The 26,404-nt window shown below is 30.7% G+C and overlaps 1 long non-coding RNA gene across 8 annotated transcripts in view; it reads left to right on the forward strand.

Moving 5' to 3' along the window:
• The first annotated feature begins 693 nt into the window (after nt 1–693).
• LOC140443516 (uncharacterized) overlaps nt 694–26,404 on the forward strand; it is a 55,246-nt gene continuing 29,535 nt past the window's right edge. For 4 of the 8 annotated variants that reach the window (XR_011951223.1, XR_011951224.1, XR_011951225.1 and 1 more), the window contains exons 1-3: nt 694–855; nt 15,540–15,889; nt 22,615–22,767. This is a non-coding gene — a long non-coding RNA (uncharacterized lncRNA). Of the gene's footprint in view, nt 856–15,539; nt 15,927–22,614; nt 22,768–26,404 lie in introns of all 8 variants that reach the window. The other 4 variants (XR_011951221.1, XR_011951222.1, XR_011951227.1 and 1 more) reach the window with 4 other exon arrangements.

Genomic DNA, 26,404 nt, shown 5'->3' on the forward strand with positions numbered 1-26,404 from the left:
AGTCCAACAAAAATTCGCATTTTTAGGGAATAGGGACCCTCACTAATGTAAACAACTATTGAAATTAAGTTTTAAACACTGTTGTCAAGTTGCAGAATTAGTGTTTTTGTAAAAATCATTATTGACTATTAAATAACAAAATAAAACCTAATCTAAACTAATCCAATCACATCTAAAACTTTAAATTTAAAAAGAAGTTAATAACTAATGCATCCAACAAAATACAACATAAAACGAAATACTCATAAGTTTGATGGCAACGGCATGAGAAAACGGAAATTTGACTCATTAGTATTTTGGCAAAATTCGTTATCAGTATAGTATATTAACAAAGAATATATAGCGTCTATATTCTTTGATATTAAGTATAAGGGGATATTGAGGTCTTTAAAACATGCGCGAAATATAGGAAGTGTTTTAAAGACCAGTTATCCACGAATACTTTACCCTATTAATGTAATTAATAGTTTACCCTATGTAATAACATAAGTGAATAACAAATGAAATACAGTTATATGAATCCCTTAGAACCAGAAAACGGAAATGATACTCATTATCATTATTCCTTTATGATTGTACTTGAGAAGCTTGAGAATTAACATTTTCACAATAAACAATATATTTAAAAAGTGTGGCAACATTGAATAAAGAAGTATGTACTACGCACACGCACATTATTGACAGCAGCTGTAATGGCGGCGGCATCTTGAAATTTATGTCAAAATATCAGTTTTTTAAATGCAAATACAGAAAAACTATAGCTCAGCGTAAAAAATGTATATATTGAAAAGTGAATAAAAAATAAAACATAATCCACTGTCCAAATTTCAGACTAATCCGACTATCCTCACTAATGTAAGTAATTACCAATTTCTTTGTTATACTTTGTCTTCAAATACTTAAAATAACTAAACTTTGATATTTTACAAGTCACTTCAAGTGTCTTCTTTAGAAAAATAAGACTAGATACATCAAAACTTATTATAGTTGATTCACTGAGCTTGAAAATATTTGTATAGAGTAATGATCAGAAACATACCACTCATTATTAACAGCTAAAATAAACTTGTTGCTTGGAAACTTTTTTAACTAAAGAAAGAGAAATAATCATGCACCGTCGAATTTTATAATAAACCAATAAATTTACTTATTCTCTTTTTGCCTTTATTCCTGTGAGGGGTCAGCTTTCCATTTCATTCTCAAAAATTTTTCGAATTTTAAATATTACTTACCAAATTTTTATTTAAAATCCTTTATAAAAGGTACTTACATAATTAAAAATACCCTTTCAGCTACATCATAGAACATTTTTGGACTAAAAAGTCATATCATCAGTGTAATATTACCAGGTAATATCTGAAAGAATTCTGTGATGAACTGGAAAGGCTATTCCTAATTATATACCTTTTATAAAAAATTATATATAAAACTTTTGGGATTCATGGTATACAGCCAACTACAGAAATTTCTTTTTCCTTGTGATTTTTAATATTACCCTTTCCCATGCATTTCTTTTAGCAATTTTATTGCTATAATGTTCTAATTTATAATTCCAAAGAACTGGTTTCTCTTCAACAGCAGTTATACAATCTTTTGTATTGAAATCCACATTAATCTATATTTAACATTTAACAAATTATTAAAAGAAAACTAACAACGACACCAGAAGTGACTTGTGTGAATTCTTTGATTTAAAACAATACTCTGCTAAAATCAAAACACTTTAAACTAATTAAAACCTTTGGCTTTCTTAGCTCTATGTTTGGCTATTTTATGTATCTTTGCTTCGCCTTCCCTTATATCAAGTTTATCATATAGATTTGTTCTAGTACTGTTAATTTAACTTACTTTTTGGCAACCTTATAGTTTTGGACATCTGTAACTGACCTATTTTCTTGCCACTTATATAGATTTCTCTTCTCTTTATTTTTTCTTTTCTTTCCTGGGGGTTTCCAAGTATTTCCAATAGCAGTATCTCGATATCTCATATTTTACTTCCAGGTCCAGCACAAGCAATTTAGGTTGTTGGCTCAGTCTCACTAGCAATTACCTTGCAGTCCTTACATTTATGTATATCTTCTTTTCTTGTCATGAAATAATCTATTTGGAAGAGATTTTGTATGTGATAAGTTTACTTTATTTCTTGAAACAATGTGCTAACAATCGCCATATCTAATGCTGTTGCTAATTCCAGCATATCATCTCCAGCTTCATTTCTAATTACAAAGCCTAGTTCTCCATGTTTACTTTGTATCCTTTCTTGGATTGGTCCACATGCCCATTAAAATCAATTCCTATTATGCCTCTCTTCTCTGATGGAATATCGTTCATATCACTCACAAAAGTTTTATTTTGAGGTTCCAGTCATTAGTTTAATGAAAGGGTAGGATCAGAGAAACTCTTTGTTAATATCTAGCTTCCGCGAGATTTATTTGCTTTTTCTGGATATGGTGCTGTTTAATATCATTTTTACAGTAAATACATTGAAATTAAGACACAAAAACATTGTATAAATGATCAATAAAAAACATGATGTTAATCCATAAAATTTTCAAAATTATCACAAAACATTAAAATTAAAATTCTTAGTTTTTTAAACAATCATAGACCATAATGTTTTAATTTCTATTTTGAGAAAATACATGGTAAAGTAATATAAGTATTTAAAATTCAATCAATGTCAGAAAGACACTTGTTTGTGTTTATTATATTTCAAGTCTGTTGAAAGCTAGTTTTTGCATTGTTAAATATCTGTGCACTGTAAAACATAGAATAGAATAGAAAAAAGCTTTATTCTCAGGATTCATAAGTTACACACAAATATAAATTGTCAATAGAGAGAATGGTGTCAATTATAATTTGTAATGGTTGCTGTAACGACCTACACTGAACATAAAAGTAATATTAAAATATAAGGATAATAACAGTGACATTTAGATTCAGATAAGAGCCCTCAGTCTCCCTGCAGGTCAGCTTGAAGGTATTCTTCCACTTTGTACAGTTCAAGGTGTATGAGCAACTGTTGAACAGACTTTCTATATTTATTTATGTCAGTTTCTATTTTGATGCTATAAGGCAGTTTATTAAAGAATTTAATACAGGCATATTCTGTGGTTTTCTCAGATGCTGTTAGTCTGTGTATTGGTATATTATAGTTTATGAGATTGTTTAGTGTATTAGTATTATGGTTTGTTATGTGTTTCAAGAATTTATGTCTATTTTTAAAAATGAAAAGTAAGCATTCATATATGTATGTTCCAGCCATTGTTAGTATGTTTAGTTTTTTGAAATTACCTCTACATGAATCCCTGTATTTCAAGTTAAGTAGAGTTCTGATGGCTCTTTTTTGTAATATAAAAACTTAGTCAGCATTACCACTTCCCCCCAGAAAACTATGCCAAATCGCATTGCAGAATGAAAATTTGAAAAATATACAACTAGTTTACATTTTTCGTCCAAATAATTTGCTGTTATTCTGAAAGAGTAGCAGATAGATGCTAACCTGTTACATATCTCATTTATATGCACTCCAAAATCTAAATTTTGGTCAATATGTACCCCCAGAAATTTTGTGCTTTGGTTTAGAGTAACCATTTGCGATTGAATTGAGACAGTTTCTGGTAAGGTACTATTATTTGTTTTAGTGACGAAACAGATATAATTTGTTTTTTCTCTGTTCAGTATGAGTTTATTCATATTGAGCCATCTCTGTGCTTTATCTAATCTATTATTAGCGATATTCAATAAATTATTTAAGGATGACCCTATAGTTAAAATGTTAGTGTCATCTGCAAATTTCACAATAAGAGTATTCTGATTGTTGTCTGTAATGTCGAAAGCTAAATCATTTACATAAAAAACAAAGAGAAGAGGACCCATAATACTCCCCTGAGGAATTCCCACCGAAATGAGTCCTTCATCAGAGAAGCAATTTCTTCCCTCGTACTCAAATTTTACTTTCTGTTTTCTGTTTGATAGGTATGATTTTATCCAATTATAACCTGGCCCTCTAATGCCATATCTGTACAGCTTTTCCATCAGTATTTTATGATTTAAAGTATCAAATGCCTTTGATAAATCTAAAAATACGCCCATGGATATATCTTTGTTTTCATAACCCTCATTTATCTTTGTTATAAAATCATAAATGGCAGTCTGTATAGATTTTCCCTTAAGGTACCCATGTTGTGCATGGCATAACAGTCCCTCACTATAGAAAAAACTGAGAAGCCTGACACACATGACTTTCAAAAACCTTAGAGAATGATGGTAAGAGGCTTATCGGATGATAATTTTCTAGTAAAGTGGCATCACCTTTTTTATACACTGGTTTTACTACAGCTATTTTTAAGTTGTCTGGAAATATCCCATTTATGAAGGTATTGTTTATTATATGACATAATGGTATAGCTAGCTCATATGCACACAGTTTAATTATATTTGTAGGTATTCCATCATATCCTGAAGTGAATTTATTTTTCAATTTTCTAATTAATTCAATTACTTCACTTCTAGTTACTGGCGTTAGAAAAAATGAGTTTTTGTTAAACTCTATTTTGGTGTTGAATTCTATTTTTGGTATATTTTCTAAAAGATGTGTAGCAGCATTTAAAAAATATTCATTAAAATTATTACTTACCATGACTGGATCTCCTAGTATAGCTACATTATTATCGATACAATTTACCTGTGTGATTTCTTTAACGATTTTCCATAGACTTTTTGACTTATTTTGACTATTATATATTTCTTGCCCATACTGCATTTTTCGTGAATCCACAAGCATTTTATTATACTGACGTTTTGTTTGTTTGTACTCATCTTTGTAATGGTCATCTACTCTACTTAACATTAGCAAAAGGTCTAAGCTACTTTTATATTAATTTATTTCATTTGTATTATAGTATTTGATATATTTTCTATGTTTATTTATATTTTTTTCTGGAAAGCATTGGTCAAATAACAAAGAAATGATTTTCATAAATACAACCCATTGCTTTTCTATATCCCAATTTGGTACTGAAAAAAGCTTCTCCCAGTCTTCATCTTGCAGCATTTGCCTAAAATTTTCTTTACTGTGGGAATCAAAAATTGTTTTCCTAATTTTTATATTTTCTTTTTTGTTTACATTAATACTGAAAGTTATTTTTTGACCAAGATGATCAGAAATATGAGTATCTAATACTTCTGCTACATAGAGTTCACAGTTTGTAAAAATGTTATCAATGCACGTCTTTGTAGCTCTACATATGTGAGTATATTCAGAAACTGATGGCAATATATTAAATGTTTGTAATAAATAGAGAAAGTCTGTTTTATCTTTAGTTTGACTCCTCAAATCTATATTAAAATCACCTGCAATAAAAACTAGAGAGCTCTCACCTGAAATATACATTAAAACATTATCTAGAATATCTAAAAATTCCTGCACACAAGACTTTGGAGTACGATATATACAAAGAATTAAAATTTTGCAATTTAAAAAACACACTTCTACACATGAACGTTCAAAAACATATGTTTTTGCCTTAGCATTTACATCTTTTCTTATCCTCCATGATAAGCTTTCTTTTATATAGATTGCTGTGCCTCCATGTTCGCCTTCATCTCTACAGAAGGCAGAGACTAATTTGAAACCCATAAAATTGTGATTTTGTAATTGGGTATTTGATTTCCAATGTTCACTTACACAAACTGCGATGCACTCTTTATGTTGTAATATTTCTTCTTGGATTGTATCCATACAATTTCCCACTGATTGAGCATGTTGATGGATGATACTGCTCTTTATAACTGAGGATCCTCCTATATTGGTGGCATCCTCTTTTTCATGAAAAACCTCGAGACTACTGCTCCATTTGGCCAAGCCTCTCGTTTCCATGCTTCTCTACAATCGTCTTGTCTGATGGTAACTTTCATTGAGGCATAATGTTCCGGGTGGGATGATGAATGCTCTTCACACTTTACGCCTGGGAAATTTGGCTCCAAAAAGGCCTTTAGTTGCTCAGGTTTAGTTCCTGGAGTAAGCCTAGTGACATGAAATGATTTTGAATTTTTGAACTGCTTGAACCTGGGAAGTATTTTCATTTCGGCCCACCACAAAGCGACGGGTTCTGCGTTTGGCTACTTGCCACTCATTATTTTTATTAGGTGTGTGTACCTGATTCCCTAATTGTTGGATATCTTGCATGTTATTTGTAATCTGTATGATACATGTGTACTTCTTCATAGAAGTATGGAGTATGTAATTTGCCAAATGTTCAGTCCAGCAACAAAGGCGCCAAATTTGAAAATTGAATTATTGAATTTAAAGTCGGTCAATTTAATATTATTGAAATAAAATACTAGTTTTCGCAAGACATAATATAGAGACAAGACATATAATTAGGTATAGATGTAATAATATTATGTAATTATTTAGTAGTACTAGATAAGATAACGGCACAAGTTGAAAATTGCTTTATTCCTTTTTTATATAAAATAAAGAATACTTAATTTTTGTAATATACTATTTTCTTTTATTATTATCCTTCTTCTCTATCTCGATAAAGGACAACTAGAAAATCTTTGAATCCATCGAACACAGGTAATGGAGTCTTATTTTACATTTGATATCAATTAAATTATAATTTTTTTATTGGCTCAATAAATTAAAATCAAAGTCAAAATAAACAATCAACAATATATATATATATATATATATATATATATATATATATATATATATATATATATTGTGATGATGTTTTGTTTGTGAATGATGTTTTATGAGCAATGAGTGTTTTTATATAACAAATATAGGGTTTTATCGCGGTTCTCAAAGAATTAGTTTGTAAGCACTTTTTGAAATTATCTTTATTATATCTATTATGAAACACACATATATATCTTACATAGACAATGTAAATTTAAAACAAACTATCTTTAAATTGAAATTCTTATGAAACTAACTAAATTATATAGACAATGTAAATTTAAAACAAATTATCTTTAAATTGAAATTCTTATGACACTAATTAAATTATATTAACAAAATTTGGTACCTCTCTGTCACTGAATGCCTAAATGAAACTGTTTTCCACAATAAAGATTTTAATCACCGCCCAATGTCTTCGTTGTCAGCCTTGGTTATCTTTCTTTTGTAAACTTGCCTTGCCAAATACACCACAATGTTTTAATTATCAGCTTCCACCATTTTAGAATATTTTTCTTCTTAATAGTATTTATAAATCGGTAAAATATTGTTCTTTCTTCTTTTCTATTTATTCTTCTTTCTAATAATCTTTTTTTCTCTTCCAATCACCATATACATTATTCAATTTTAATCTTCAATTATCAATTAAAACTCTCTTCCATTCTCCAATAACCATATACATAACATAATTTTCAATCTTCAATTAATACTCTCTTAATTCTGTTTCTTAATCTTCATCTAATATACTAAATCACTGATAACTGTGTATCTTGACTGAACTTACTATCTTACTATATTGAAAATCTGACTGACTGACCGACTATCTTGACTATATTGGAAAACTGACCATCTGACTTGCTTTCTGACCGACTGACCTTTACTGACCTTTACTGATCCTTTTGAATCCAAATCACATCATATTTATATCATTTTTTCTGTCCACAAATGTTCTTGAAAAATTATATGTTCGAATGTTTCTATTTCATAGACATAACCATTTTCACGAAGATTCTACTGTGAACAAAGGTTAAATTCTCTCTATTGACGTCTTGTTTCTATATTTCTAGATAATTATTTTCTATTTATATCTAGAAAACTATTCTAACTAAAATTCTGTCGAGAATTTTATGGAAATTTAGGCTTTTCAGATCAGAATACAAATTTATATATAAATTACATCTTAAATTAATAAATAACACTATTTTTTAATCCATAATTCTATATAAAAGTTCCTACCACAAAATTCACTTAAGTGTATACTTGGTTGCCTTCAAAGATGGCTCACTCAAATATATTTACAATATTATAATTATTAAAATAACCAAATACATTGCAACTTAAACACTTTTTAAACTTATTATTATGTTAATTTCTTAAGAATGCCCTCATATAAATATTTTCTATAATATTCTCTAGTATATAACTAAATTATTTCTTTAAACACTATCTTTGTTTCTCCTATATTTACTATCATCTCAATATATATATATATATATATATATATATATATATATATATATATATATATATATATATATATATATATATATATATATATATATATATATATATATATCACACTATCAAAAGATGTCATGAAATAAACTGTTTTACTATCCGGACCAAAATTTTTAGAATGTATTGTCCATTATTATATTTTATATTTGTGTTGTTAATGCTGAGTGTCAAAGTTTATTTTAAATAATCTCAACGACTATGCCTTGAAAACGGAATAAAACAATTGTATATATATATATATATATATATATATATATATATATATATATATATTGTTATGTTTCTTCTTTTCCAACCAAAGAAAAATAAATAAAAATATCCATCGGAATAAAATTTTAAGAAATCATTATAAACAAAAATGTATATATTAATTTAAGATAAGATTTAGTGTAGATAAGAATAGAAATTTGTTTGGCAAACGACCTGTTTCCGTTGCAAACAAAATTATCAAAAAACCTTTGTTTAGAATTAGAAGACATTTTACCTGCAAGTTAATAATCTCTTCATTGTTTGTAGAGTCGAGTATTAAATGACCATATTCTAATCTTTTGAAATATGTATAAATGATGTATTGAAAAAAACCAATTTTAAAGTAAGCTATTTAGTTTTCTCTGAAACCGAAATTAGGCTTTTCCAATATCATAATAAACACAATTTAAGCTTTTTGATTGGACGGTCGTTTTTAAATGGGAATTTGGGAGTCGATGATGAGACAGGAGAAGTCAGTCATATTTTGGTCATCGAAAGGAAACAGTCGTGTGTCTCAAGATAGGGTGTGGTTCGTGATTTTGGATACCGGCGTAACGAAAAGAAGTGAATAGTTTGAAGACGGAGATAACAAGTGGATTAAAAGAGGTCTTTGTATCTACCGTGGGCATTTTATAAAGTATATGTGAAAGTATTCTTACGGCATCAAGTTGACAAAAGGAGGTCCTGGTGTCATAAATAAGTAGCGGAGTTTGGAGAAGTGAATCAGGCGTTTTTTGTGTAGTCTGAAGGAGGTTTGCAGAGACGTAAAGAAGGAGCCGAAGTGCCAAAAAGGGGAGATCACATCTTTGAGGAGACTGGATTTTTCTGGGTATGTTCCAACATACAACTCAAGAAGAAAATAAACTGTAAGTGTTTGTACAATTGAATTTTATATCTGTGAAGGATCGTTTCGACATCATGGTCATTAGCATTCAAATTTAAGAACTGAGGTTTTGTTAGGCTAATCAAAAGTTTAAAGTTTTGTGGTTTCTTTTTTTAAGTAAAGAAAATTTTAAGTAAAATTGGTTTTTCACGTAATATAAATGTATGTAGCTTTATAATCTTATTATCATAATAATTTGATTTATTTTCTTGTATGCTGATTGATAAGATAACGACAGAATTTAATAATTGTTTTATTCGTTTCATATAAAATAAAGAAACGTAAATCTTTGTAATATAATATATTTGTATTATTATCCTTTCTTCTCTCCCGATAAAGGACAACTAGAAAATCTTTTGAATCCATCGAACACAGGTAATATAAGGATTATTTTACTTTTGATAACAGATAAGTTATAATTTTTTTATTGGCTCAATAAACTAAGTTTGAACTCAAAATAAACAATCATAACAATATATATATATATATATATATATATATATATATATATATATATATATTTATATATATATATATATATATATATATATATATATATATATATATATATATGTATATATACAAAACCACCAGTTTATTAGGGCTGCAGTCAGAAGGTTGACCGAGATGTTAGAGAAACACTCTTTTGACTTTTTGTCAAGCTTTTGGAATTGTTTTATTCCTTTTTCAAGACATAATCGTTGAGATTATTTAAAATAAACTTCGACACTCAACATTAACAACACAAATATAAAATATAATAATGGACAATACATTCTAAAAATTTTGGTCAGGATAGTAAAACAGTTTATTTCATGACATCTTTTGATAGTGTGCCGCTATCAAAAGATAAACAAACATTAAAAAGTCACAAAGATGTCACAGTATGTTAACAAGAAAACAATATAATATGATGTAATATTTCTTTTCTATCGCTGATGTAAAATATAACGAAACGTGAAGCCAGAAAAAAAGTAACTTATTTTATTTTTTTTATAATTGGAGCTTAAGTAAACAATTTAAAAAAAATTATTAAAAAAAGCATAGAAAGTTAACTTTATTAAACTCTCACAAACAGAAAAAAATATAAACAAAAACAGATTTAAATCATCTCAGTGAAATTTATTCTTTGCTTCTCGTCAACAGTTGACAAACAACGCAAAAATATACAGCACAAAAAAGTTTGCAAATAAGAAATTGAACGAAATTTGTCGAATGGTTTAAAGTGGCCGAGATATTGAACAAAACCAATTCCTTTATAACCTTTACCTTTGCCATATACATACGACCTCAAATATTGCTTTTAGCAAAAAGTTAAAGAGATCAATATTATATGAAATATAATTCCCTCCATTTCTGTTTATATACATTCATGTCTTAAATTTAATAATAAACGAGATAACATTTCTTGCACTTACCGGTTGTAATACTAAGAGCCAGTTTGCAACTCTTGGGAAGAGAACATTTGGAAGGTATTTCCAAATTAGTTCTCTCAAATTATAGTCTCCTGTCTTGAGTGGGAAGTGAAGAATATTTGAGCACAGAAGTTTTCGATGCATTGTTAAATTTTTTATTCCTCTTTATACACTTAACGATAATATTAAGTGTACTAATATCTCAAGAGGCATTTTGGCCACTATTAACCCTATCCATAAACTGCCTCCTACTATAGACAGTCTGAAGCAACACTGCCTTCGTATACACGTCCAGACGAAGATATGGTTATGTAGTGCGACACCAAGACCATCTCTCCTGAATCCGTTGCTAAGTGGCTGGATGAAAGAATATGGAGAGGTGGTACCAGTTTTAATCACAGTTTCTTAATAGTCTTAATAGCTGTAAATGCAAAAAAGGTGAGTCCACTTTTACCTTTTTTTGTGAAATTTACAATTATATTAGCTTTTTTCTAATTTTCAAACTGCATAGGGCCCAATGCTCGTGCAAAAAGAAAGAGATCAAATGGATTGGTTTATGTAAGTGTAGGGCCCAGGTGAAATATGCCAACCAGGAAATACTGCACCAGTAGATAGGTGGACACTGTAGCCCACTTTTTTTCGCAGATTCTGGGGAAAAACCTGCCTTATGGAGAATATGGTAAATTTCCCCAGACCCCTGACCCAGATTTCCCCAGATTTCAAGTGACCTAACCTAACCTAACCATCACGTGAAGGCGGCGTCAATTCTTCTTCTTTTACGCAACGTGAAGATAGAGTCTATTCTTCTTTTACGTGAATATACTCTTTTCATCTGTCAATTACAAGACCTACGCAATTGGAGCGCGTACTATCAAAGAAAATAATAAAAATACAAGTTATATACGAAACCTAAGATAGAGACCAATAAACGAATACATAAAGTATAAAAATACAAGTTATACGCCTTTATATTAAGACAGAGACTAAGAAACGAATACATAAAGTATAAAAATAAAAAATACAAGTTATATACGAAGACAGAGACATGTACAAGTATTGTTTATTTACATTACATTAGTAGCAAAAAAGCACGTCTTTATAAGCTTCCTCCATCTTTAGTAAGTGATTAGGATATGCCAGAATGCGTTGGAGAAATAAACATATCTTTTATTAAAATTTTAATTATATGTCAATACAAGTTTTATATACAACACTGAAACCTTTATATTAAAAAAAAAGACAGAGACATGTACACTTCCCGTCATATAAAACTGGTACACTTTTTTTCCCAATGAAGAGTAGAGTAGAGTATTTATTTAACTACATAACAATACAAATAATATTGTTTGTAGCAAGTCAAAAAGAACATACATAGTATTAAAAAACGAATATAAAACGTAACTTAAATAATATATACAAACAAGAACATATAATAAACAGAAAAACATTTATGGCAAAGTTACGGTAAGCAGTTTAGTCGATGTTCTGCAATGAGTCATATATTCTTCTGAGCAGTAAAAACAATGTTTTAGAAGATATTTTTTTATAACTTTATCGAAACTATTAGAGCTTAGCTCTTTTATACTTTTTGGTAAAATATTGTAATAATTATAATTAAGACTATTTTTTTCTGAAAGACTTAATCTACAGCGATTTGTTCGTAGGTAGTGACAGTTTCGCGTATTGTGAACATGGACATCAGACTGCTTTATTAAATGAGCACGTTTTCTGTGAATTTCAGTTAAAACTTGAAATATCAACAGAGAACGTAGCGGCATAATTTTGAATTTGATAAAGAAAGGTCGGCAGTGTTCTAGATAACTAACCCCTGCAAAAATCCTGACAGCTTTCTTTTACATTCTAAAAATTTGAAGTGCATTTGTTGAATTGCCCCATATAATTACACCAAGTTTAGATGAGAGTGGAATAAGGAAAAATTTGTCATTTTTAATGTTTCAAAGTTGACAACCCTTGCTAGTTGGCGAATAACAAATAATGAACTTGATAGTTTTTTCTTAAGTTGTGAGATATGAGCCGACCAGTTAAGTCGATTATCTATGGTTATTCCCAATAGTTTAACAGTCTCTTTGTTAACTAGATCGTTGTGTAAATTACTTACAGATATAACCAAATTTTGCGTTTTATCAGAGTTAAGTTTTAGTTTGTTTGCAGCAAACCATGAGCTAGATTTAGTAGAAACTTCCTCATGAGACATTTTTAAGTCATCATTATTTTTTCCTGATATAACATATGTCGTATCATCTGCGAATTGTATGGTTTTGTACGGAGATATGAATTTAGGCAGATCGTTGACATAAATAATAAACAAAAGAGGTCCTAAGACCGAACCTTGTGGGACTCTATGTTTTACGGATAGAAAATCGGAGATATGACCTTTAGACACTACCGCCTGGTGCCTGCCACATAGATAAGAAGTTATAAGCTTAAGAGGGATACCTCTGATTCCATAGTAATTTAATTTGTGAAGCAAAATGTCGTGTGAAACGCAATCAAAAGCCTTCGACAAGTCGCAAAGAGAAATTGCTATGCGATTGCCGCGTTCAAGCCCCTCAATCACCTCGCTCACAACATTAAATACCGCGTTCGTATTAGAACGAGCACTTCTGAATCCATATTGTGAGTTGCTAAAGTAATTATTTGACTCAAAATAGGAATAAAATTGTTGTTTGATAACTTTTTCAATCACTTTCCCAAAAGTAGAAACAATGCTTATGGGTCTGTAATTGTCAGTTTTTGAGGAATCGCCTTTTTTGTAGATTGGTAGTACTTTTGAGTATTTTAGTATTTCTGGAAATACTCCAGTTGATAGAATTAAATTAATAAGATGAGTGAAAGGGGTTAAAAGATATTTGGTAAGTTTCTTTTAAAATTTTGCTATTAATGTCGTGAATGTCCCTACAATTAGAATTACTAAGAGACTTTATTATTTGAGAGACCTCTTCTTCCAGAACTGGACGAAAAAAAAAGGACTTGCTCGGAGAAGGATAATTTCTGTAATCGAAGAGGACATCGACGTTAATATTGGGAAGAGATGTAATTATATTCTCTGCAATTGTAGTAAAAAATTTATTGATTTCGTCTGGAGGTAGATCAGGTTGTACCGAACTGGATCTTGTGTAGTTTCTTTCAAAATTTACTATTTTCCAGCAGTCTCTAGGTTTATTATTGGAATTATTAATAAAATTACAGTAAGCTGACTTTTTAGCAATTTTTAATTGCCGATTATATTCAACTTTTTGTTGTTTATATACTTTGAACAAATCGGGATCCTTAGTGGCATCTGCAATGTATTTAACAAGAGAAAGATTGGATCTGTAAGACCTTAATTCATTATTAAACCATTGCACAGGTGTTTTTTCAGCCATTTGTCGTACTTTTTTTAGTGGAAAATGCTTTAATATTAAATTGTTATAAGTTTCGGTAAGAAAGACTGTTAAAAAATCAGGATCATTATTAATATCATAGAAAAAGTCCATATTTGTACTAGCTAGCGCACGTTTAAGCTTCTGTAAACCAGAATAAGTAATAAACCGCTGAAATGTTTGATAAGTGTCAACAACTTTATGCTCAGAAAAACAAGGTGCAAATACGCCCACTCTGTAGATAGTTTCACAAAAATTTGTCATAATGTTGTCGATGCAACTACTGGACTGGGATGTGATTCTAGTATAATCGTTTATAGTTGTTTTTAGACCAAAAGATGTTAATAGATTTTGAATATCAAAAAAAGGTTCAGATTCAAGTTTAAAATTTATATTAAAATCACCAAGTATGATAAGTTTGTCTGCTTTACTAAGCAAGGATGTTATGACATTTTCAAAATTCACCAAAAATAAGTCAAAGTCACCCTTACCCGATCTGTATACAGTTAAATTATTGGTTTTTTATTGAAGGTACATAAATTGCACAAAACTCAGAACTTTACTCTACATTCTATTCATTTAGATTAACAGAAGAATACATAAGATTTTCTTTTACATAAATTGCAACTCCGCCTCCCATGTAAACCTGGGTTCAGACTGGATACAGTGGTTCGTGAATTAATTCGCTGTTGCCATCACAGATAACGGAATTGCCCTAAATCTAATTAAAAAAAAAAATAAAATTATTATTAGATAGGTATTATTTTTATCATTAACAACAAAAACCCTATTTAATAAATTTAATAACCAGAGATAGGGTTCAGCTAATATCCAAAATATTTAAAGGATCTTTAAACCTAGATTATTGGTACAGGGAACATTGGAATGCATCTACTGTACCTAATATTTTACTTCAATTACCTACCGAACACGAACTGTATTTTGTATCAATAAGTTTAGTCACAGGCCAACTACCAAGATTAATTTATTATTTATTATATGAACCATAACAAAAACTAACATTATACTTTATCCTACGTAGATAATAAAGTGACAATTACAATCCAATACCTCACTGTAATGTTTTATTATAATAATTTAAAGTTATGTCTAGATTGATTTTATCTATAACTATATTTGAATTGAAATATTTTCATAAATTATAATAAAACACAAATCAAGGTATGAGTACTTAATTGAGATAATGAAAAATTACAAAATTAATATGAGAGTTTTAGGATGCACATTTAAACAAATTTAATGTGACTGACTGATCGAGAATGCTCGATGTTTTTTCCTGTGTGTCCCTGTGTTTTTTTTGTAATATGATCGCTACAAAATTTTAGATATATGTATTTTAATCTTGTTTTTTATTCTGTTTTATTTTTTTGTTTCAGAACCTCCCAATGATAGTTCTGAAGGGAGAGGCTGCACCTAATGCTGTCTACCCTGACGATATGACGTCCCTGGGCACCTGCCGCGGCAAAAAGATTTTGATTGGGGTGAGGCAGGCCAGCGTGCTGGTCTGGATTTTGTTTATATATAGTATATATATAGTTTATATATAAAAGGTACTTTTGTTTATATATTTTTAATACTTGTTTTTAATATGGTGTGTATTTTTTACAGAAGAAGAATAAAGACTTATGAAAAATTTTTATCATTTAATGTTTTCCTTTTTCGACAGACGGGGCGAGAACCCACAGCTTGTGTCTGTCGGGTTAATGGGAGAGGCTGAAAAGGAAAAGTAAGGAAAAGTTTAAAGGTTGTGGTGAGATTTATAGGTATCTTAAGCTAACATTTATATATTACAAGTATTTCTGTTTCTTCATCTATATGGGAATGATTCCCGGAAATTTATCTACTAATAAAAACATCTGGAGCCATATGGGCTTATACAATAGACGCATTGGTCATTTAGCATTTGTCATTCAAACGGTATGGCTGAATATTTACTGTTAGTTTTATTAAATAGTAGTGAGTTCGTAAAGGTACCAATCCACCCGGTAGTAATCAATTTCTTAGTTTTTTTTTCACGTGATCGGCTTTTTACCTTCTCCTATTGTGTCAACGAGTACGTTTATACGAACGATATACGATTACGTCGTGATTTTGTCACGGGTGAAGTTCTACAAATTCAGTTCGTGGTAGATTCAGTTATCGTCTTAACGATCAACTATATACATAATACTGGCTTATTAGAACAACCCCTTGATAATTTCTCCATTGCCGCCCATGTGCAAGTTTTTACACCTCATCCTCTTCCTTCTCAGCCTTAGTTTTCTCTCGCCCGTATCACTTTCCCTAAAAGCAACTAGACTTTTTATTTTCTCGCGATAGCTGCGAAGATTTACAAATCAGTGACCTGTGTACGATTCTATAGCCTTTCAGATCATTGTAGTAAGGTACGTTTTTAAACAATTTTCTTTTTTTAATTTTTATAAAATTACGGAAATGCTGTGTGAAATTTAAAAAATCTTACCATCAGCTTTTCTTCTCAGTGTTCGTGTCTATTCATAATTCACCTTCTTTTTTTATATATACACATAAATGTTACATTTTAAACCGATAGACAAAATATCTTAGAAGTGATTTATTTTAATGAATTTTAAAATTAAAAAAAATTAAAAAATGAGATACTTGTAAAATTAAAAATTGATCCTTTACGGCATTCTTGCGCTTAACTGTAAAAATTTTTATTAATCAAAAATTTCGAAAGGAGAAAAGAGTTTTTTAAATTCAGAATATTAGTTGTCAAAAACTTTTAAAATAATAATAATTTTCAATCTTACATCAAAACAGCTGATTGGCTATAGTCAGCATGCCTATCAACACTGCTGCATCTGCAAAAATAGTTTTTTCAGTTTGTGTTCCATACATAATTATAAACGATTGTACTTACTTACAATCAGCAGAATAGTGACATACACTGCTCGTTCTAAAAATGAAAAAATGTGTGTGACTAATAGATTTTTTTATCTTACTAAATTACTACAACATACTACAAAATACAACTACAAAATACTTACCAAATAGTCCTATAGCTGTAAAGTAAATAAACTGTATATTTAAAAATAAAAAATAAAAAACGTTTTTTACCATGGGTGTCCATATCTATAAAAATTAAAAATTAGGGAGCGTCTAAATGAAATTTTAGTTTTTAACTTGCCACTTTAGTTTTTATTGCCGCCACTATAAACAAAAAAATGATTACTAATAATAATAATCGGTAATCGATACTTACCTACGGGTCTTATCTCAGCCCTGTTCACTGAAAAAGTAATGATTTTCAAATGATCTACATTATTAGAGTAAACTCACTTACGTGTTCATCTAAAAAATCAATATATATATATATATATATATATATATATATATATATATATATATATATATATATATATGTAAGTCGAGTATATTAAGAATGCTTATAGATACTTACAATATATGCCTTGTTCCTCTAAAAAAAAAAGAATATTGATATATACGTATTATAGTTTCTGGTTTTACTATTTACTTACGTGTTAGTACTAGCTGGACAGCTAGTATAAAGTTGACCATCACCTGTAAAACTAAAAAATCTAAATTTTAAAATTGAAGATATAACTGAATGGCCCTTTCTCACCAACCAAAAACAAAAGATTGTATCGGTTTTATAGTAGCAACTATTCAAATTAATAATATTGTTCCCTATTTATATAGCATGCTGTTTATAATGTTTGCGGTTTTACCATCCTTTTTTGTTTATTTTTTATAATGTGTCTAATTGATGATGATACTCTGAGAAAAATGAGAAAATATATAGTTCCAACATTTGCATTCCATAGTATGTTATATTCTATGCCTTTAGTCGTATTTCTTGGTAGTTTCCATTTTTTCCCTCGTTTTCGAGAGATTGCAACCGTCCTGTATGATTAGTGACTTATTTGGCTGTTCTTCTTCTTCCTATGCCGTTCCCATTAACGGAGGTTGGCGACCACATTTTTAAAAGCTTCTCTGTCTTTTGCAACGTGGAATAATTCGTCTACAGTCATGTTTGTCCAGTCTCGAATATTTCGCAGCCATGACTTCCTCTTTCTACCTATTCCCTTTTTGCCATCGACTCTACCCTGCATGATGACCTGCAGAAGACTATATTTATTATTTCTCAGTATGTGTCCAAGGTATGCAGTCTTGCGTACTTTTATCGTTCTCAATAATTTTTTGTCTCGACCCATCCTTCTCAGCACTTCCTCATTGGTGACTCTGGCAGTCCATGGAATTCTCAACATTCTCCGGCATCCAAAGTTCAAAGGCTTCAATCTTATTAACTATTTGCGCTTTTAGTGTCCATGTTTCTACCCCGTACAATAGTTGCGACCAGACGTAAAATTCAACAAACCTCAGTCTCAGCGCAGTGTTCAGATTTTTGTCACAGAACAATTGCTTGAATTTTAAGAACGCTGCTCTTGCCATTTCTATTCGTACCCGGATCTCTTGGTCTGGATCTAATTCTGCGTTGATGTAAGCTCCCAGATATTTATGTTAGATTTGCCTGTTATTGCAACATTTTGCATTTTAATATAAAGGCTTATAACTTGTATTTTTTTATTTTATACTTTATGTATTCGTTTCTTGGTCTCTGTTTTAGGTTTCGTATATAACTTGTATTTTTTATTTGTATACTTTATGTATTCGTTTCTTAGTCTCTGTCTTAATATAAAGGCTTATAACTTGTATTTTTTTTTATTTTATTATTTATGTATTCGTTTATTGGTCTCTATCTTAGGTTTCGTATATAACTTGTATTTTTATTATTTTCTTTGATAGTACGCGCTCCAATTGCGTAGGTCTTGTAATTGATAGATGAAAAGAGTATATTCACGTAAAAGAAGAATAGACGCTATCTTCACGTTGCGTAAAAGAAGAAGAATTGACGCCACCTTCACGTAAGTCCCAAGAAGAATTGACGCTATCTTCACGTTGCGTAAAAGAAGAAGAATTGACGCCGCCTTCACCCCGCGGTCACGTGATGGTTAGGTTAGGTTAGGTCACGTGAAATTTGGGGAAATCTGGGTCAGGGGTCTGGGGAAATTTACCATATTCTCCATAAGGCGCGAGCGGTTTTTTCCCAGAATCTGGGGAAAAAAGTGGGCTACAGTGTCTACCTATCTACTTGCACCACTGTATTCTTTGACCACCGGAATCTTTTTTAGGATCTTTCATTATTTCATGTAGGATCGAAAACGAGCAAAAATCGTCTGTCGTCATGTTGTAAACCACAAACTTTGAGGATGTATTTTTTATAACACGTTCTCAATCTGCTGGAACAGAAACTTGAGGAATTTGTGGTTTTTTCTTTTTAATTAAACCAAAATTGCGGTCACACTCCATATAGGTGTGACCAGGTTCCAGATACTTGGATGGATCTCGGTGATATGAGTAGCTTAAACGATGAAGGAGGACAGTTTGAAGAAGTTTTAATTTTTATTCTGCTCTTTACAAGAGTCACTATACGCAATTATCTTTGTTACCTTGGGGGTAGACACCTGATAAATTTTATCAGACATGAGCATATTTCCTGGGAACCTCCTGCTGCAATTGTTTCATTCCTAAAAACATGTGACTTGGTCCAGTAAGTAAGTTATATATACAAAAATTGTACGTCCATAGTTGACTAAGGTAAAACACCTTGGACGTAGTTACTAGTGGTGTTGGCAATGTCTGTTTCAAATCGAAACAAATAACGACAGCACTCTCAACATTTTTGTGTTTTTCAGTATCTAATGTTTCAGAATCATTTGCTTTCTTCGCTTTTCTCTGATGTAGTTCTAAATCCCGTTTAGCGTTTGAAATGGTTTCCTCATTTTCAGAATATTTTATTAAGATTGTTCTGAAGCTATTTTCTTGTGGCATGTTAAACTAATTACTATTTAAATGGGAATAAGCCACAATTAAAGGTTAAAGTACGTTTATTGACGTTTTTATTTTATTAAGTTCTGAAAATTGTCACAGCGACTACATGTATCACTATAAAGCTTGTGAAATTTCAAATTGAACTCTGTGTTGAAGATAAATCGATAATATGATTCTTTCACATGTTCTTCATGTTGTTCATTACAAAATTCCTTATATAGATTATACATCTTACTAATATTCAATCGCCAGGAAGGTATTTAGTATTGAGATTGTCTGTTCTCGAATTATGGCTCCTGATAGTTTAGAAACATCTTAATGTGGAAAATCTCACCATATTTTTGGATGATTGTTTAATTTTGTTTGGGGGTTCCTTCTTCCCTCGTTTATCAGTTTATCAGGTTCACTCATTCCGAACTCCGATATTATTTTTGAACAGACAACCTGAAATCTGCGCACAGAAATGTCAAAAGTACGTAAGAAAAACGTGTTGCAGACACGTTTTTCGAGCAGAGTTATTATTGTGCTGTAGTTTTTCTTTTAAGAAGCTTCATCGTTGTGTCTTGCTGGGTCAACCTTTTTTATACAGGCAGAGAGAAACGCTGTTTGCAGATCGTATGAATTTAATTGATAATTAGTAATAATGTTCTCGTTGCAATGAAATCGACAAACATGGTTATAGACTTTCAGTTCTCTGACTTTCTGTGGTTTATTTTTTCGTCCGACATAAAGAATCCGACTTTAAAATATTTACAAAATGGTAAAGTGGTGTAAAACCGAAATTCCAATCTGTTGCCTATCTGTGTAAACCGGGAGACAACATTCTAATGAAAAACGGAGACTTAAATACACAATAAGGCAAATTTGTGTTCCATTAAGAGCGTAGGCGCAAAATTTCGAGCCAATGCTTTTAAATGCATTCATTTTTTTCGAATCCTAAAAAAATTAATAAGTATTTTTGAAAAATTTAAACGCAGAATGAAAGAATACATTATTACTGAGGGCCGAAAGTCCCTGAAAACTTCTATAACGTTTATTTTAATAAGTTACAGGGGTGAAAAAAATAAGAGAAAATTTAGTGTGATTTTTAATTTCAACTATCTCATTCAAAAAAACTTTTTGTATACTCTAAGGGACTTTCGTTCCTCGGTAATAATGTAGTCTTTCATTCTGCGTTTAAATTTTTCAAAAATATTTGTTAGTTTTCTCAGGATTCGAAAAAAATTATTGCATTTAAAAAGCATTGGCCCGAAATTTTGCGCCTACGCTCTTAAAAGCAGCAAGTTCTTTCACTACAAATTTATTACTTTTTATTTTACACCCTATGATGCAGACCTTTTATTGCTGTCACACAATTTTGGTTAACGGATTGTAAGATAATTCTTTTTCATGTAATATCAGGCGATAAGCGGAAACATTATTTTCCACAGATTTACTAGTTACAAACTCTAATCTCAAAACAACAGACCCACTTTGAATTATTTCTTTCTGTCTCGAACAATCAGTATGAACTATGGGGCATTCTTTTTAAATTCTTCTGTTCTGAATATTGTTTGATTAGTTTGAATGTGATAATAAGATTCTTGGAAATTGGCAAACATTTCATACAAAGTTGCGAATCGGTAAGTGTCAAAATCTAAGTTGAGATCTTGATAAGGATATCGCTCAGAATTAAGAAACATAAGTGGGTGATCGACTTGCGAGCCATAATACCGCAGTTTTAAGAACGACGGTTTTACTCGCGGCTCGTTGGTGCTGATCGACTAGCGAGCAAAACGGTCATTGTCAACCGTCCACAGCTAACATATTGTGTTCAGACGAGCCAAGTAAAAAATAAAACAAACTGACGAGCCGCGAGCCAGGCTCGTAGGTATATAAAACTGCGGTATTGCAATGATACACTGACGAGCTTTGCCGACGAGCCACAAAACCGCAGTTTTACTCGCCTGTCGATAATGGCCTATAAGAATATTTGTTAGATTGCAGTGATGAAATTATTCATATCTTTCAACATTTTTCCTTTTCGACCGTCATGAAAGCTACTACAATATGTCGAGGATTTTCTAGCTTTATAGTTGTTTTTACTGGCCAAGTATGACCTGTTGAATTATTTAAATTTGGATACTCAACCAATTACCAACTTCTAAATTTAATAGGTAGTTCCATGTTACTACGAACTATTTTGTTTAATCGCGATTGTTCGCTAATATTGGGTAAAATTTGAGATACATTCCAATAAAATTTATTAATTTCAATTTTTGGTTTTTCTGTTTCATCTGTAGCAATAATAGCATCAATATCATCTTGCATATTTAATGTATGCATACATTAAAATTCCCATGGTTATTAATTAAATGTTTATCTCCTTTTGGAAACCAACCAGCATTTTGTAATAGTTTACTCTGATTTTCATTAAGATATAAATAGTTTTTCAAAGTTGAAATTAAATTGACATTTCGTACGGAATCAATTATAACGCCGTTTAACTCATACCTTAGTTCTCTAAATAAATATGAAATTCCGTTATTAATAAAGTGAAATTTTGTAGGAACCTAATTTTTATCGGTTTTTTTTCAGTCTTTGAAGAAAATTCAATTAAAAATAGTAAGAAAATAGTAAAAAAATGCCGAAAAATCTAAAAATTCATCAAAATGTTCAACTTAAAAAACCTAAATTAGATAAAGTTAGGCCTGATTTAAAACCGATTGACGAACAACAACTGAAAAATCTGTAAGTACTTTTTTATTTTGTATTTATTGTTTGAATATTATTTTCTCCTTTAAAATATGTTTAGTTTAGAAGCTTACAAAATATGTACAATCGTAAATATGATTTATTTAATTATTTGTTATTTTTGTTAAGAAGTCTTTTGCCTTCTTTTGTTTTACCCGCAATCTACACAGTAGGATATCTGATAGTATTTATCCGTATTCTTCTTTTCCGGTAAATGCTTTTTCGTTTCAGGTCTTCTTGTGTACATTCTTGAGTTATGAGTTTCTTTTGCGTCCTGGTTTACGTTTACCTTCTATTACGAACTGGAGAAACTTGTACGTAATACATTCTATTATATTAGTACGATTTTGTAGTTTCAGCTTTTTATGATTTAAATGTCTTTTGTCATCATTTTTGTTTTTGCTGTTGCATTGTTACCTTAAAGACCTGCAATCCACACAGTAGCATATCTGATAGTATTTATCCGTATTCTTCTTTCAATGCCGGTAAATGCCTTTTCATTTCTGATCTTGTGTACATTTTTAAGTTAAGTTTCGTTTGCGTTCTGGTCCATGTTTCTCTTTAGGCGCGTTGCCACGGCACCAACTAAAATAAATTTGAAGAAAAGTTATTACAACAATATTCAATTAATTTTATTGATTTTGCTCATTTCGAAAAATTTCTGCTGAGATGATTTGGTCAATTTGATTTGGCCTAATTCTGTTGACTAACCAAATCAAAATTTGAGCATGCGACAATTCTCTTTTCTGCCATTCAATGGAATAGATCCAGCAGCGTGTCTCTCCAAAACAGTGATGCTTGATAATAAAATCCATCAAAAGATTTCAGTTTTTGTTTAAATACGCGTGTGGCAATGTCATGGCGGTCCAAACATGATTGTCCAGCTAACAGAAGTTTTTTAATTTCTCCATGTTGGATTGCATGTAGATGTAATTGCGCGAACGTATGTCATCGCATCTTGGGCGTATTCATGCGTGTGCCGTGGATTCATCGTAAATGTAGACGTTAATATGACCATTCGTCCCAATTCGTTTGGATTCACGTTACCATCATTAACAATTGCGTCTAGTAAATGAATGTGCTCTTCAGAACGCAACTCGGTTTAATTCAATCGAATATATAGGAGTAGTTTGGTTTCAATCTTCGAATGAGAGTTCGTCTTGATCTGGCGGTGCTTATTCGAACATTTTGCAGCTTTCTTTCCTGTTGTTCAGTTGTCTCAAACAAACGGGCATGAGTAGTACGTAATTAATCAGTTTCTCACCTTACTTCTCGTTGTTAAGATGATTCAGACGAACGGGTCTTAGCGGAATGTACTCGAAGATTTTCCAGCCTTTATGCCCGTTACTCGTCTGATTCTGAGGCTCGTAATGCTCTTTTCTTCCGTGCTTTAGGTATAGATCGGCCAATTGGTTGTCAATTTAGAGGCATAATTGTACAGAAACGACGTGAAAAATGTGTCGAAAACTATTCGAAAAACGCTCTCAAATATACAACTACGCACACCATTGTCAGTTCAATGTGAACCGGACATGAATTTCACAATTTACATAAATTCTTGTCATCCACAACTCGAAACGTCATCATTCGTTCGCTGTTTTTGTTTCAATTAAAATCAGCACGAACTGTTACGGCAATATATACGTTGTAAAAACAGTGTCGCCATCTGTCGAAAATTGGGCGTATCAACTTTGCTAATATGATCAAATGCATAGTTTACGATTCTATAAAAGACATACAGACAAACATTCATTTATATATATATATATATATATATATATATATATATATACATATATATATATATATATATACATAATATAATATATATAGAAGATGATGCAATGTTACATCAAAGATCTGCAATCTACACAGTAGCATATTTGATTGAATTCATCCGTATTCTTTTTTCAATTCCGCGAAATGCTTTTTCGTTTCAGTTTTTCCTTTGTACATTCGTAAAGTATGAGTTTCGTTTCTGTTCTTTTCCACGTTTACCCTATATTACAAGCTGTAGAAACTCGTACGTAATTCATCCTCTTATATAACTATAATTTTGAAGTTGCAATTTTATTTTAATTTACTTTAAAAACCTGTAATTTTTAATAATAGAATCTATACTGTAGCAAGTAATTGCCAGTTACTGTGTCATCGTTTATAACGTAATCTGGTGACGTAGCTTTTGAACTCAGAAAACTGATTTTCTAAAATTTTAGTAAAATACACACACCGGCAAATTTAAAGGAACAAGTTATTAATTCAACGTATTTCTTTATATTTCTATTTTATAGACTATATCTAGGTAGCTTTGAATGCTCCTTCTCACAATAAATTGTATTTAATTAAGGTAATTTATTTGAGTTTGATGGAAGTGATTTTTCTTTTGATTTGTTTTAATCAGTGGTGTTCTTATTGCAAAGAGCAAGTAAAAGTGGGTGATTAAATACCGACCGATATTGCTAGGGAAAATCGTCGAACGTACAGGGAAGTTGCTGCAATGTTTGGTAAATCACCATCAACCGTCCACTGTTTTGTAAGTCGTTGAGAGTATGTAAAAAGGGAGCAAGGGAGAAAAACCTGCTGCAAACTGTTCGTGGAACCACCATAAGTGAGCGTACATTAAGGCTGATCTGCACCCTATATTTGTTTCTGATCCTAGAGATGGCTCTACTGCGGCATGCTGCTGTGGTAAATTGTTTAACTTAATTGTAGATTTCTACATGATGACTCTGTAATATTTTCCAACCCTAACATAAATTACAGTTTTCTATCGTTATATCCATTGGCTGAGTAGTCAAGTTGTGTAGACAGTAATTTTATGAAATACGCTTTACAATTTAATGCTGGTAACTTTATTACTATAGTAGACCAAGTAAGCGAAGATATCTGCTACAACATCTGTATGTATAATATTTTACTGCTCTGCTGTGTCAATCGGAATATAATATATGATATTCATACAGTGAATTTATTAACAAACATGTTTTAATGATTTTTGTTTAATTTTTTGCGACGTAAAATGTACTCGTAGGTTTACCAAATAATCAAAATTACGCCTTTTCAGGAACATATTATTAGAAAAATAAGGTTCCATACACACATATTATTGAAAAATGAATTATGTTATCTAAACACTGTCATCGATAAAGAAATTATGTAGATACTTAGGCGGCAATATCTGTGAATATCGTACTACCTTTAAATTCATACTTATCATCATATATTACATTTTTGTTGATAGTTAGAAATTAAATGATCTGGTATTATTTAATATCTTAGTGGGAATTCTAATTAGTGCGTCTTCTTCTCTTCTTTGTATGTGCCCAAACCATCTCAGTCTTTGTGCAATAATAAATTTTACTATCTCTTCCCCTTCGGTTATAGTTTTATTTCTTATTTCATGCTACATTAGTCTTCTATATTCTCCTTATTCTGTCTTTATTGGGCCGTGTTTTCTCATAATTTTTCTTTCAATAATTCTTAGTTTTTCTTCATCTTTTTTCGTAAGACACATCACTTCCGCTCCATATGATATCACCGCTCTAATTGCTGCTCTATATATTTTATTCTTTGTTTTTTTGCTGTTTTTTTTTTGTCTTTAAGTAGTGGGTGATATTTCCAAAACATCCCGTTA

The sequence above is a fragment of the Diabrotica undecimpunctata genome, chromosome 6 (assembly GCF_040954645.1).
Source record: "Diabrotica undecimpunctata isolate CICGRU chromosome 6, icDiaUnde3, whole genome shotgun sequence".
Lineage (NCBI taxonomy): Eukaryota > Metazoa > Arthropoda > Insecta > Coleoptera > Chrysomelidae > Diabrotica > Diabrotica undecimpunctata.